The sequence below is a fragment of the Typopeltis vanoorti genome, chromosome 14 (genome assembly GCF_054136105.1).
Source record: "Typopeltis vanoorti isolate ZY-2024b chromosome 14, IOZ_Tvanoo_1.0, whole genome shotgun sequence".
Classification (NCBI taxonomy): domain Eukaryota; kingdom Metazoa; phylum Arthropoda; class Arachnida; order Uropygi; family Thelyphonidae; genus Typopeltis; species Typopeltis vanoorti.
In genome coordinates, this window is record NC_143562.1 from 66191045 (window position 1) to 66203863 (window position 12819).

Here is a 12819-nt window from a genome sequence, read left to right on the forward strand (position 1 = left end):
AAATTTCATTGATGGAGTTAGATTCCAATGAAAGGTATCTTAAAACTAGTCATATTAAAAAGGTCATTGGTCAGCAAGAATGCATTACCATATTTTTTTTCTTGTTGAAAATCTGTATTTAGAATATGTTGTTAAGCTAGTTTGGTTTCTGTAATATATCACCTCATGGTTATTATTTAGAAGAATCTTACACATTTTAGTCTCCTCTGTTTCAGAGAAGTAATTCTATAATTATTATTATTTAGAAGAATCTTACACATTTTAGTCTTCTCCGTTTCAGAAATAGTAATTATATCAACCTGCTATTTCTATAATTGCTGTTCCATTCAAAAATATTGTTGAACCTTTAATTGGCCTGTGTCTGAGCTAGCATGCCATTTAATTATTCTATACTACTGTACTGTATGTGTAGTTTAAGCAATACTGTACAATAAAATTTGTTCTGTTACGTCCTTCTAGGCAGGATTCAAATCTAAGTCTTTCCAATCACAGGGCATCTTGGAAAGATGCTCTGTGATTGGAAAGATTTGAATCCTGCCTAGGATGCATAGAATCTTTATAGAATTTGTGTGATCTGGAAACTAGTGATTTAATTACATTCACATTCACAATTCTTCTGCTCATCATCCATCTCAGAAATCTGGCATTATTAAATCACTAGTTTCCAGAGCACACAAATTCTGCTCCTCTGAAGAATCTTTAAACCAGGAATTAGAAGTTATCAAAAATACAGCCATCCTAAATGGATATAATTCCAAAACAACTCAAAAAATCATCAGTCACTTCTGCATACATCAAACCAGACAGGAAGAAATGCATAGGATTCCCATACCTTACGTTCAAGACATCTCAGAACGTGTTTCTAAAATTATGAAGAAATACAATTTTGCCACTACTTACAAACCTATCAACCAAATTTACAACTTATTACCTTCTCCTAAGGACAAATTCTCACCCTTGATGTTACCTGGTATTTGAGATTCCATGCTCATGCAAATTATCTTACTTTGGACAGACAGGTAGGTCTGTTCAGAAACACGTCTCGGAACATCAAGACCACATTCGTCTTCTTAAACCGCAGAAATCTGGCCTCTCTCAACACGGAATTGAAAATCCAAACCATAGGATCCATTGGGAAAAGGCTAAACTTTTACATAGATCTTTATTTAAACATGAACGTTTATACAAAGAAAGTTCTGAAGCCCTATTACACAGACCAAACCTAAACCGCAACGACGTTCTTACTATTCCTAAAGTATGGGAAATTATCATACAAAACTGTGTTAAATAATTAACGTTTTTTTTTTTATTTTGTACTACTTTAGCACGTTATGCATGTTTTCATGAGATTCTATTGTAATCATGCGCCCTAACTGTATGTTATTCCTAATTTTTGTTTAAATACTGTACTGATGATGATGTCCTAAGATACTTAGGATGAAATATTTACAATTAAATAATTTTCACTGTTGGTTATACGTGTGTTTCTTCTAATTATGAACGCACCACAGGTTTCGTTATTTAAAAAAAAAAAAATGCTGAGCCTTATTCCAGCTATTTCAGATCATTGTGTGCTTTAACTCTTATTTTTCTAATCGGATCTTCAAATCTTCTGTTTGCTCAAGCTATCTCATGCAATTTTCTTACATCTGTTTAAGAGTAACAATATAAGTAGACATAGAAGAATTAAACTAATGAAATGGATAAATTATGTGAAAAAAATATTTATCACTATAAAATTTTCAAATACTAAAACAGTACGATAGCCGCCATAGAAAAAATAAAGAAAAAAGGGGGATTAAAAAACTAAACTGAAACATACAGTGGAAGAAAGAAATCTGAAAAAGCAAATACAAGAAAAATACTACGGATATCTAAAGATTGGAAAAATAAAATTATTAGCTATAAATACTGAAATGAAAGAAAATAGAAAAATTTAGAAAAGGACGATCATATATAGACCTGACCTTCTGCCTAAAATTAATAATAGAGAAAAGAAGAGAATACAATTCAGAAATACATATTGCATTTATTGACTTTGAAAAAGCATTTGACAAAGTTAAAAGAAACATTATTTAACTATGTATATTATTTCTGGGAAAACTCCCATGTTACTCCTCTTAATAAACTATTATAATTACGGCTATTTTGCCTGCTTCAGTTTAGGAGTGCCCCTGTTTAAATGTCATTGGCTATTTACTCATGGATTATTCGGGCATCATCATCAAATTCCTGCCATGTACCCTCAAGGGTTGTACAGGATATGACAGTACTACATGAAAAAATTACATCGTTACTAACTTCCTATCTACAATTTTCCTCCAAATCAGTCTGTTACTTGCAAGACTCCAACATTATCAGATCTTATATTTCTATTGTCTAAGGCACTTTGAACCGTATCAATCCACCTATATCTTGGTCTTCCTCTGGGTCGTTTTCCTGATCTTTCCTCTCCCATTCTATTTAAGTGACCATACCATCTGAGATTAGCTCTGCTAACGCATTCCTGGATGACAATGTCAAGTTCTGTCCTAATATCCTCATTTTTAATATGATATTGCCATTGATGCCATCTGTTCACCCCTCTAATCTTTCTCAGGACTCTCATATCTGCGGTCTCTAGTCTTTGGTCAAGTGTTTTACCTCTGACATAGCTCTCAGATCCATAAGTTAAAATTGGTTTGAACACAGTCTTGTATACAGCTAATTTAGTGTTCCGACTAATTTCTTTCTTATTCCATATGAATTTATTCAATTGACTTCCCACGATACCAGCTTTGCTGATTCTGTTGTCAATTTCTATATTTAGTTTACCATCTTCAGTAAAAATTGTGCCTAAGTAGCTGAAATGTTTTACTTGTTCCACAGGTTCTCCATTCACAACACAGTTGACATTTTCAATGATTCTGCCTATTTTCATTGTCTTTGTCTTTTTATTGCTGACCTTCATACCATATCTATTACAACAGCTATTCAATTTAGTCAGAGAATCTTGCAGACTTGTAGCGGATTTATTTAGAAGTATAACATCATCCGCATAAAGCAAAGAGCTGACATTAACATCTCCAATTTTGATATCAGGTTTAATAGCACATTCCTTCATAATGTGATCCATATAGATAATGAATAACAGAGGGGATAATGTACATCCTTGTCTCACACCAGATTTAACATTAAACCATCTTCCTGTACTTCCTTCAATTCTAACTGCTGACTCACAACTCAAATAAAGACTAAGTATTGCTTGATATAATGCCCCATTGACACCATATAACTGCAGCGTATTGAATAGCTTCTCTCTTGGCACCTTGTCATATGCCTTTTCAAAATCGACAAAACTTAAATACAGATCTTTGTTATATTCCCATGCTTTCTCGACTATTTGTCGTAAAGTGAAGATCTGATCCTGACAGCCTCTATTTGGCCTGAATCCCGCTTGTTCTTCACCAAGCTTTTCTTCCACAATTCTTCTCAACCGTTTCTCAAGTATACTTGCATAGATCTTGCCAGGAACACTCAGTAGGGAAATACCTCTGTAATTCTCACATGCAGTTTTATTTCCCTTTTTATATATGGGTACTATGAGAGCTCTACTCCAATCATCGGGAATTCGTCCCTCTGTCCATGCTTTCTGAACTATGCAGTGCAGCCACTGTAAGACTCTTATACCACCATACTTTAGCATTTCTGGTCGAATATCATCTACTCCTGCTGCCTTTCCACATTTCAAGCCTTTGATGGCTTTTTCTACTTCAAGTATGGATATGTATTCCTGACTGCATGCCTGGTCGGTGTTTTTTATCACTGTGCTGTCATCACTGCTTGTTTCATTTAGCAGTTTTTCAAAGTAATTACTCCATACTTCAAGGATATCTTTTTCTCCTGTTTTCATTTCACCTTTATCATCTCTAATTCCTTTTACAGCACTCTTTCCTCCATTCCTAAGCTTCTTCAACAACCTCCAGAATATTTTGTCACCTTCTTGATATTTATTTTCTATATTCTTGCCAAAGTCCTCCCATGACTTTTGTTTAGCTAGTTTTACACACTGTTTAGCTTTCTTACATTTGTCTCTGTATTCTGTAAGAGTAAAAGCTGACTTATTTGCCAGGAACTTTTGATATGCTTTCTTCTTTTCCTTCACTGCCTCTTTAACTTCCTGTGTCCACCAGGGAGTTCTGATTTTTTTATCTTTGCACACAACCTCACCACATGCCTCTCTGGCAGAATCAATCAATGTTTCCTTCAGAGTTTGCCACTGAATCTCCAAGGTTTGATTCCTGTTCTCAAACTCTTTCATTTTCTTTTCAATAATATTTCTGTATTTTAGTCTACAGTTCACATCTGAGAGCTGCTCAACTTTTATTCGCTTTAAAACTTTCTTACATGTTATTCTTTTCAATATGAAATTCAATTTTATCCTGCTCAAGACTAAATAGTGATCACTTCCAATTTCAAATCCTCTGTACACTCTGGTGTCCTGCACCAGGGAGAAAACATCACTATCAACAATAACATAGTCAATGAGACTTTTCTTATTCCTAGCCTCTTCTCTCCATGTGAATTTGTGCACATTTTTATGTTGGAACATGGTGTTAGTAATAACCAGTCCATGTCCTGAGCAGAAATCCAACAGATATTTGCCATTATTATTAGCTTTGCTCTTTTCTCCAAATTTTCCCAAAATATTCTTGTATTATTCGGGCATTGTAGATGTAAATTTACCAAAAAGTATATGTAGCATAAGGAAGAGAAATTTACACATACCTTTTTCTGGGTGTTGCGGCTTTTCTTCTTTCTGCGATGTCCGAAAACTACTGAGTGTGTGTGTGGGGGGGGGGGGGGGGGCGGAGGCAATTTGGGAGAATTAAATTAGAAAAATCCGGGTTTTTTTTTTTTTCAGTAATATATATATAAACATATATTATATATATATTAATATATATTATTGTTTCAACTCCTCTATAATGAATGTGCCGAATTTTAAAAATAATATAAGTGCATGTGCTAACTTTATCCTTCTCCCTTCTGATAGTCAATCGTATGGTAAAACCAGTAGCCAATCAAATGTTTTATAAAAGATTATAAAAGTTTTCATTCTTATTATATTTTGATAGTTAAAAAACGTTTTTCTTATGTAAGATAAATTAACACAGTTGATCGTATGCAAATCTTTCATGTTTAGATCATGAAATATTTGTTTAAAAATTATAGTCTTTAAAGGTTGAATGTCCTCTCATACTTTTTGATTGGAATTTGTACACACAAGCTGCATTAATAAAAGTTTTTGTGTGAAATATGGCATTTTTTATTTTTTTTTTTTTTTTTTTGCTCGACGATGCAAGCCATTTCTTAAAATTTCCATAGTTCACCATTGATCACAAGTATATATAAAAATAATCAAATACAAATAAGATTAAATCACGAGCTATAATATACGAGAGAGATAAACCAAGGGGTCCAACAGGGATGTCCCCTCTCAGCAACTCTTTTTAATATCTACTTAAATGAAATAATAATAAAATGGAATAAAAATTTACATTAAGAAATTAAATTTTCTCCTACAGTAAACTTAAACACTCTCCTCTTTGCCGAAGACCAAATAATAATTACAAATTCTGAAGATAAGATAACTTACAGAAAGCTATTTTAGATCTAAATAAGAAGCCAAAGATTATGGTATGATAATATCAACAAAAAAAATCGAAAACTATGGCCTTTAAAGGACAAGATCCAGTAAGAACTAAAATAGTAATAGATAACAAGATCTTAGAACAGGTGAATTCATTTAACTACCTAGAATGCATGATCACATATGAAAATGAAAAAGATATAAATGCAAAAATTGCAAAATATTTAAAAATAACAGATGTAATTAACTCTATATTTAAACCAAACCTAGTTCAAAAACAAACCAGACTAAAAGTATACAATACATTAGCCTTACCAGTCTTAATGTATGGAAGCAAAATCTGGAAAATAAAACAAAAAGACAAAGATTAACAACAGTAGAAATGAAGAAATTATGAAAGAATTAAACCAAGAACCAGTAATAGAAAAAAATTGAAAAATATAAACATAAATGGAAGGAACACATTAAAAGAATGAAAACAGAAAGATTACCAAAACAAGCCTTAAAGTACAAGCCATTAGGAAAAAGAAAACCAGGACGTCCTCTTAAATGATTCAATGATGACTTCTAAGGCCAGAACAGGCCATGCTAGGTCTAAATCCTTGATACGAATGATGATGATGAAAGAAAACAGAAGCAAAGTTAAAAATATAAAGAGAAAACATGACAATAGTCAGTATTTATGCTGCTGAAGAAAATAAAGAAAAAGAATCAGAGGAATTTTATGAAAAATTTCATGAAAGGACTACATAAGTGTTCTAAATGCAAGAGTGAGTAAAAAAATAAAAATAAAAGACTGTCAGATATAATGAGGAACTACCCTATCAAAATAAGATTAATTAATTTTGTCTTAATCAATAATTTGAAAATAACAAATTCCTTTTATAGGCATAAAGAAGCACACACAAATACACGTAGGAAGCAAGAGATTTTAAATTTAGATTTCATAACAAAGAAATTTAAAAAATAATAAGTAGCCATTACAGATGCAAGAGTTTAAAGAAGCTTAACATTAGACACAGATTGTTCAGTTATTGAAAACATATCAATACTTCTAAAATGGCTAAAAAAATAATTAAAAAAAAAAATTGTCTTTAGAATGAAATTCTTACATAAAGAAAATATCAGAAAACCATACAGAGAAGATCAGAAGAGAATTTACTAGAGATAGAGGTAAATGAAAATAATGAAAACAAGTGGGAGATGCTTAAGGGTCAAAGCTGTATAACTGAGAGGAGACCTCCACATAGCCTTTAAAGGAATGCAGAGAACTAACCAGGGGTTCTGACCTAATGTCCAATCCTCATCTTCTCATTGTGCACCCTGTTCGGTATCTACCAGGATACTGAACGAACGAGGATGGGCTGGCAATTTGGGATTTAGCCAACCAAATTGTATTCCTATTGGTTAAACCAAAATACAAAATGATGGTACAACATGACAAAATTTCATGTATGCTGGAGCGTCGCCCGGTTAAACAAGGCCCCATTCTTTTTGCCAGGGAACCAGGGTGAACAGCAAAAAGTCAGCTACTGGAACAAATCTGAAAACACACCCCAACTCAATATCACCACAGTTAAAGATCGGTACTATCAACATAAGAAGCCTGAATGGCAAAGAAATGGAGCTAGCGGAGGAATTAGATAAGTACCAGATCGACATAATAAGGGTGACTGAAACAAAAAAGACAAAAACTGGTGAGATCTTTCTGAGCAAAAAATACAAAACGTTATATTCAGGCAATCACAATCAAGGAAAAGAAGGAAAAGCCATAGTATTCAACATAAAATACGAGGCTAATCTTATTGAATGGCAGGCAGTGTCAAGTAGAGTGATTTGGGCAAATATCAGAATGGGGAACTGAACAATGAGACTTATTTGTGCCGATGTCCCCACAGAAGGTTCTACTAAGGTAGAAGTGGAGGAATTTTTTGAGGCTCTAGAGAAAGCTACTGACACAATGAAAGAGGAAAAGTTCGTCCTTGTTGGGGTTCTAAATAGCAGAGTAGGAAGTGATTGTGAGACATACAAAAATATTTTGGGAAAATTTGGAGAAAAGAGCAAAGCTAATAATAATGGCAAATATCTGTTGGATTTCTGCTCAGGACATGGACTGGTTATTACTATCACCATGTTCCAACATAAAAATGTGCACAAATTCACATGGAGAGAAGAGGCTAGGAATAAGAAAAGTCTCATTGACTATGTTATTGTTGATAGTGATGTTTTCTCCCTGGTGCAGGACACCAGAGTGTACAGAGGATTTGAAATTGGAAGTGATCACTATTTAGTCTTGAGCAGGATAAAATTGAATTTCATATTGAAAAGAATAACATGTAAGAAAGTTTTAAAGCGAATAAAAGTTCAGCAGCTCTCAGATGTGAACTGTAGACTAAAATACAGAAAGATTATTGAAGGAAAAATAAAAGAGTTTGAGAACAGGAACCAAACCTTGGAGATTCAGTGGCAAGCCTTGAAGAAAACCTTGATTGATTCAGCTACAGAGGCATGTAGTGAAGTTGTCAGCAAGGATAGAAAAATTAGAACTCCATGGTGGACACAGGAAGTTAAAGAGGCAGTGAAGGAAAAGAAGAAAGCATATCAAAAGTTCTTGACAAATAAGTCAGCTTGTGCTCTTAGAGAATACAGAGACAAATGTAAGAAAGCTAAACAGTGTGTAAAATTAGCTAAACAAAAGTCATGGGTGGACTTTGGCAAGAACATAAAAAATAAATATCAAGAAGGTGGTAAGATATTATGGAGGTTGTTGAAGTAGCTTAGAAATGGAGGAAAGTGTGCTATTAAAGGAGTTAGAGATGATAAAGGTGACATGCAAACAGGAGAAAAAGATATCCTTGAAGTATGGAGTAATTACTTTGAAAAATTGCTAAATGAAACAAGCAGTGATAGCACAGTGGTAAAAAAACACTCCACAGGCATACAGTCAGGAATACATATCCATACTTGAAGTAGAAAAAGCCATCAAAGAACCTTGAAATGTGGAAAGGCGGCAGGAGTAGATGATATTCGACCAGAAATGCTTAAGTATGGTGGTATAAGAGTCTTACTGTGGCTGCACTGCATAGTTCAGAAAGTCTGGACAGAGGGACGAATTCCCGATGATTGGAGTAGAGCTCTAATAGTACCCATATATAAAAAGGGAAATAAAACTGAATGTGAGAATTACAGAGGTATTTCCCTACTGAGTTTTCCTGGCAAGATATATGCAAGTATACTTGAGAAACGGTTGAGAACAATTGTGGAAGAAAAGCTTGGTGAAGAACAAGCTGGATTCAGGCCAAATAGAGGCTGTCAGGATCAGATCTTCACTTTACGACAAATAGTCGAGAAATCATGGGAATATAACAAAGATCTGTATTTAAGTTTTGTCGATTTGGAAAAGGCATATGACAAGGTGCCAAGAAAGAAAGAAGCTATACAATACGCTACAGTTATATGGTGTCAATGGGGCATTATATCAAGCAATACTTAGTCTTTATTTGAGTTGCAAGTCAGCAGTTAGAATTGAAGGAAGTACAGGAAGATGATTTAATGTTAAATCTGGTGTGAGGCAAGGATGTACATTATCCCCTTTGTTATTCATTATTTATATGGGTCACATTATGAAGGGAAGTGGTATTAAACATGATATCAAAATTGGAGATGTTAATGTCAGCTCTTTGCTTTATGCAGATGATGTTATACTTCTAAATAAATCCGCCACAAGTCTGCAAGATTCTCTGACTAAATTGAATAACTGTTGTAATAGATATGATATGAAGGTCAGCAATAAAAAGACAAAAACAATGAAAATAGGCAGAATCACTGAAAATGTCAACTGTGTTGTGAATGGAGAACCTGTGGAACAAGTAAAGCATTTCAGCTACTTAGGCACAATTTTTAGTGAAGATGGTTAACTAAATATAGAAATAGACAACAGAATCAGCAAAGCTGGTATCGTGGGAAGTCAATTGAATAAATTCATATGGAATAAGAAAGAAATTAGTCGGAACACTAAATTAGCTGTATACAAGACTGTGTTCAAACCAATTTTAACTTATGGATCTGAGAGCTGGGTCAGAAGTAAAACACTTGACCAAAGACTAGAGACCGCAGATATGAGAGTCCTGAGAAAGATTAGAGGCGTGAACAGATGGCATCAATGGCAATATCATATTAAAAATGAGGATATTAGGAAAGAACTTGACATTGTCAGCATCCAGGAATGCGTTAGCAGAGCTAATCTCAGATGGTATGGTCACTTAAATAGAATGGGAGAGGAAAGATTAGCAAAACAAGTGTTCTCTGCCAGGTTGGCAGGAAAACGACCCAGAGGAAGATCAAGATATAGGTGGATTGATACGGTACAAAGTGCCTTAGACGATAGAAATATAAGATCTGATAGTGTTGGAGTCTTGACAAGTAACAGACTGATTTGGAGGAAAATTGTAGATAGGAAGTTAGTAATGATGTAATTTTTTCATGTAGTACTGTCATATCCTGTACACCCCTTGAGGGTACATGGCAGGAATTTGATGATGATGATGATGATGGTAAATTAAATATGGAAATAGACAACAGAATCAAAAGCTGGTATCTTAGGAAGTCAATTAAATAAATTCATATGGAATAAGAAAGAAATTAGTCGGAACACTAACTTAGCTGTATACAAGACAGTGTTCAAACCAGTTTTAACTTATGGATCTGAGGGCTGGGTCAGAAGTAAAACACTTGACCAAAGACTAGAGACCGCAGATATGAGAGTCCTGAGAAAGTTTAGAGGTGTGAACAGATGGCATCAATGGCAATATCATGTTAAAAAAGAGAATATTAGGAAAGAACTTGATATTGTCAGCATCCAGGAATGCGTTAGCAGAGCTAATCTCAGGTGGTATGGTCACAGAATGGGCATGGGCAAGGAAAGATTAGCAAAACAAGTGTTCTCTGCCAAGTTGGCAGGAAAACGACCCAGAGGAAGACCAAGATATAGGTGGATTGATACGGTACAAAATGCTTTAGATAACAGAAATATAAGTTCTAGTAATGTTGGAGTCTTGACAAGTAACAGACTGTTTTGGGGGAAAATTGTAGATAGGAAGTTAGTAATGATTTAATTTTTTCATGTAGTAGTATCATATCCTGTACACTCCCTTGAGGATACATGGCAGGAATTTGATGATGATGATAATAAAGCAGCTGATGATGGCCTAAGGGAAATGGCAGGGCAGGGCTGAAGGGGCACCAGAAACTGGAACGAACATGCAGAAATAAAAGAGAAAAATGAAGCATATGGAAAATGGTTATCTTCTGATACTGTTGAAAATAAACTAAATTATAAAAGAAAGAATGTTATAGCTAAAAAAAAAAAAAATAGAGTTAAACAGAACACAATTAAATTACATATAAAATTCTTGCAAAACAAAATAATATGACCAAGAAGGAATGGAGTAATTATTATGAAAAGTTATGGAAAGACAATGATTTTAGCACTCTTAACATATAATAAGTAATAGAAATAAATTAGAAGCTATAAAATTAACTCAAATTCTAAAAAAAAAAAAAAAAAAAGGAACAAACAAGAGAGAACCAGAAAATGAAGGAATAAATATGGGACTATATAAATGTTAGCTTCAGATTGCATAAGACATTATTAAATCATTATTTTGCCTTATTTTCAAAAAAAAAAATTAATGCCAAGAAATTATATTCTTGGTTTAATCCCTCCTCCAAGCATAAGCAAATAATGTTTGTGCATGAATTATCTTCATAATTGGGCTACTTTATATAGAGGCTAATGACATCACATCAATTCAGAGGCGTAGCTAGAGGGAGGGCGGTTTTCTAGGTAGCACTTTGAACGTTTTTGAACTTTTGTAGTTAATTCTAAAATACTGTCTTGAGAACTCATTTCCAAATATTGTAACGCTACTGCGAATTTTCTTCACAATTGCTGTAAGTGTTGCTAGTTGTGAGAGGAGTTTTTCTAAATTGATTAAGAATTACCTATATCACTATGAAATAGACTTCACTAATGCCATCGATGATTTTGCTAACAGAAAAGCAAGAAAAATAACATTTTAGAATGTTGGAATTAAAGTTTTACTTCAAAAATAAACAGTGTTTTAATTTATATTTCCCTACATGTCATTTTGACTTTTTGTGGTATTTTTGGTGTGTATTGAGAGGGTGGCAAACGCTCTAGCTACACCACTGCATCAATTGCCTTCATATTACTATTATAATACAATATCTCAGTGGTGTCCGGAGATCGGGGAGACCCAAACTATTATATGCACAAAACCTATCATTCAGAGAACTCGCAATTAATTCTGGCAATCCATTCCGCTCATTCACCATTCTCCATGTAAAAAATCTGGTATGCACACCTCTACTTATCACACTTACATAACTTCCATATATGGCCACTAGTTCTCTATTTGTCATATATTGAAAATTTCCTTTGCATCAATTTTATAAATCCCCTTTAATATCTTAAAAGTTTCTATCATGTCCCCTCTTTTCTGCTTATCAACTAAACTTTGTAACCCACTAACTTTCAACCTATCCTCATAGGGCGCATTCCACAGGCCTATCACCAGCTTAGTCACTTGTCTCTGAATCTTCTCTACCACTTCCTGGTCCCAGGAAATCTAGGTGACCAAATTTGTGCATAGTAGTCAAAATGCAGCTGAATCACAGCATTATAAAGAGGGATAATAACTTCTTTATCTTTACAAGTAATCCATTTTACCAACTTTTGCAAGAATGCTCTCTGAACTTAAATTCTTTGTCTACCAACTCCTTAGCCTCATAAATTTCATAAATTTCCTGCAAATCGTTACCATCAATACAATACACCATATGCAACTCCAAAGTGCATAACCTTATATTTTGCAAATTAAATTGACAATCATTATCGTTTGCCCACAATGCCAATTTATTTAAATCTACATCACCTTTATCTACTATTGCTCTCCCTAGTTTTGCATCATCAGCAAACAATAATTGAATATATGTCCTAAATCTTTCTCTATATCACTGATATACAAATTAAACAGTGGCCCTAAAACAGAAGAACGAAGTACTCTGCTAGTCACTATTATTCTCCTAGATTCCACTTCACCATACACTACTCCCTGGTGTCTGTCAGAATTAAAAAATAAAATAAAACAAATTAGAGTAGTGGC

General features: G+C 33.9%; 1 protein-coding gene across 3 annotated transcripts in view; it reads right to left on the reverse strand.

Annotated features, from left to right (window-relative positions):
- Window positions 1-12819, reverse strand: part of LOC150099556 (uncharacterized) — a 90711-nt gene that overhangs the window by 5915 nt on the left and 71977 nt on the right. The gene's annotated exons all lie outside the window — the stretch shown is intronic.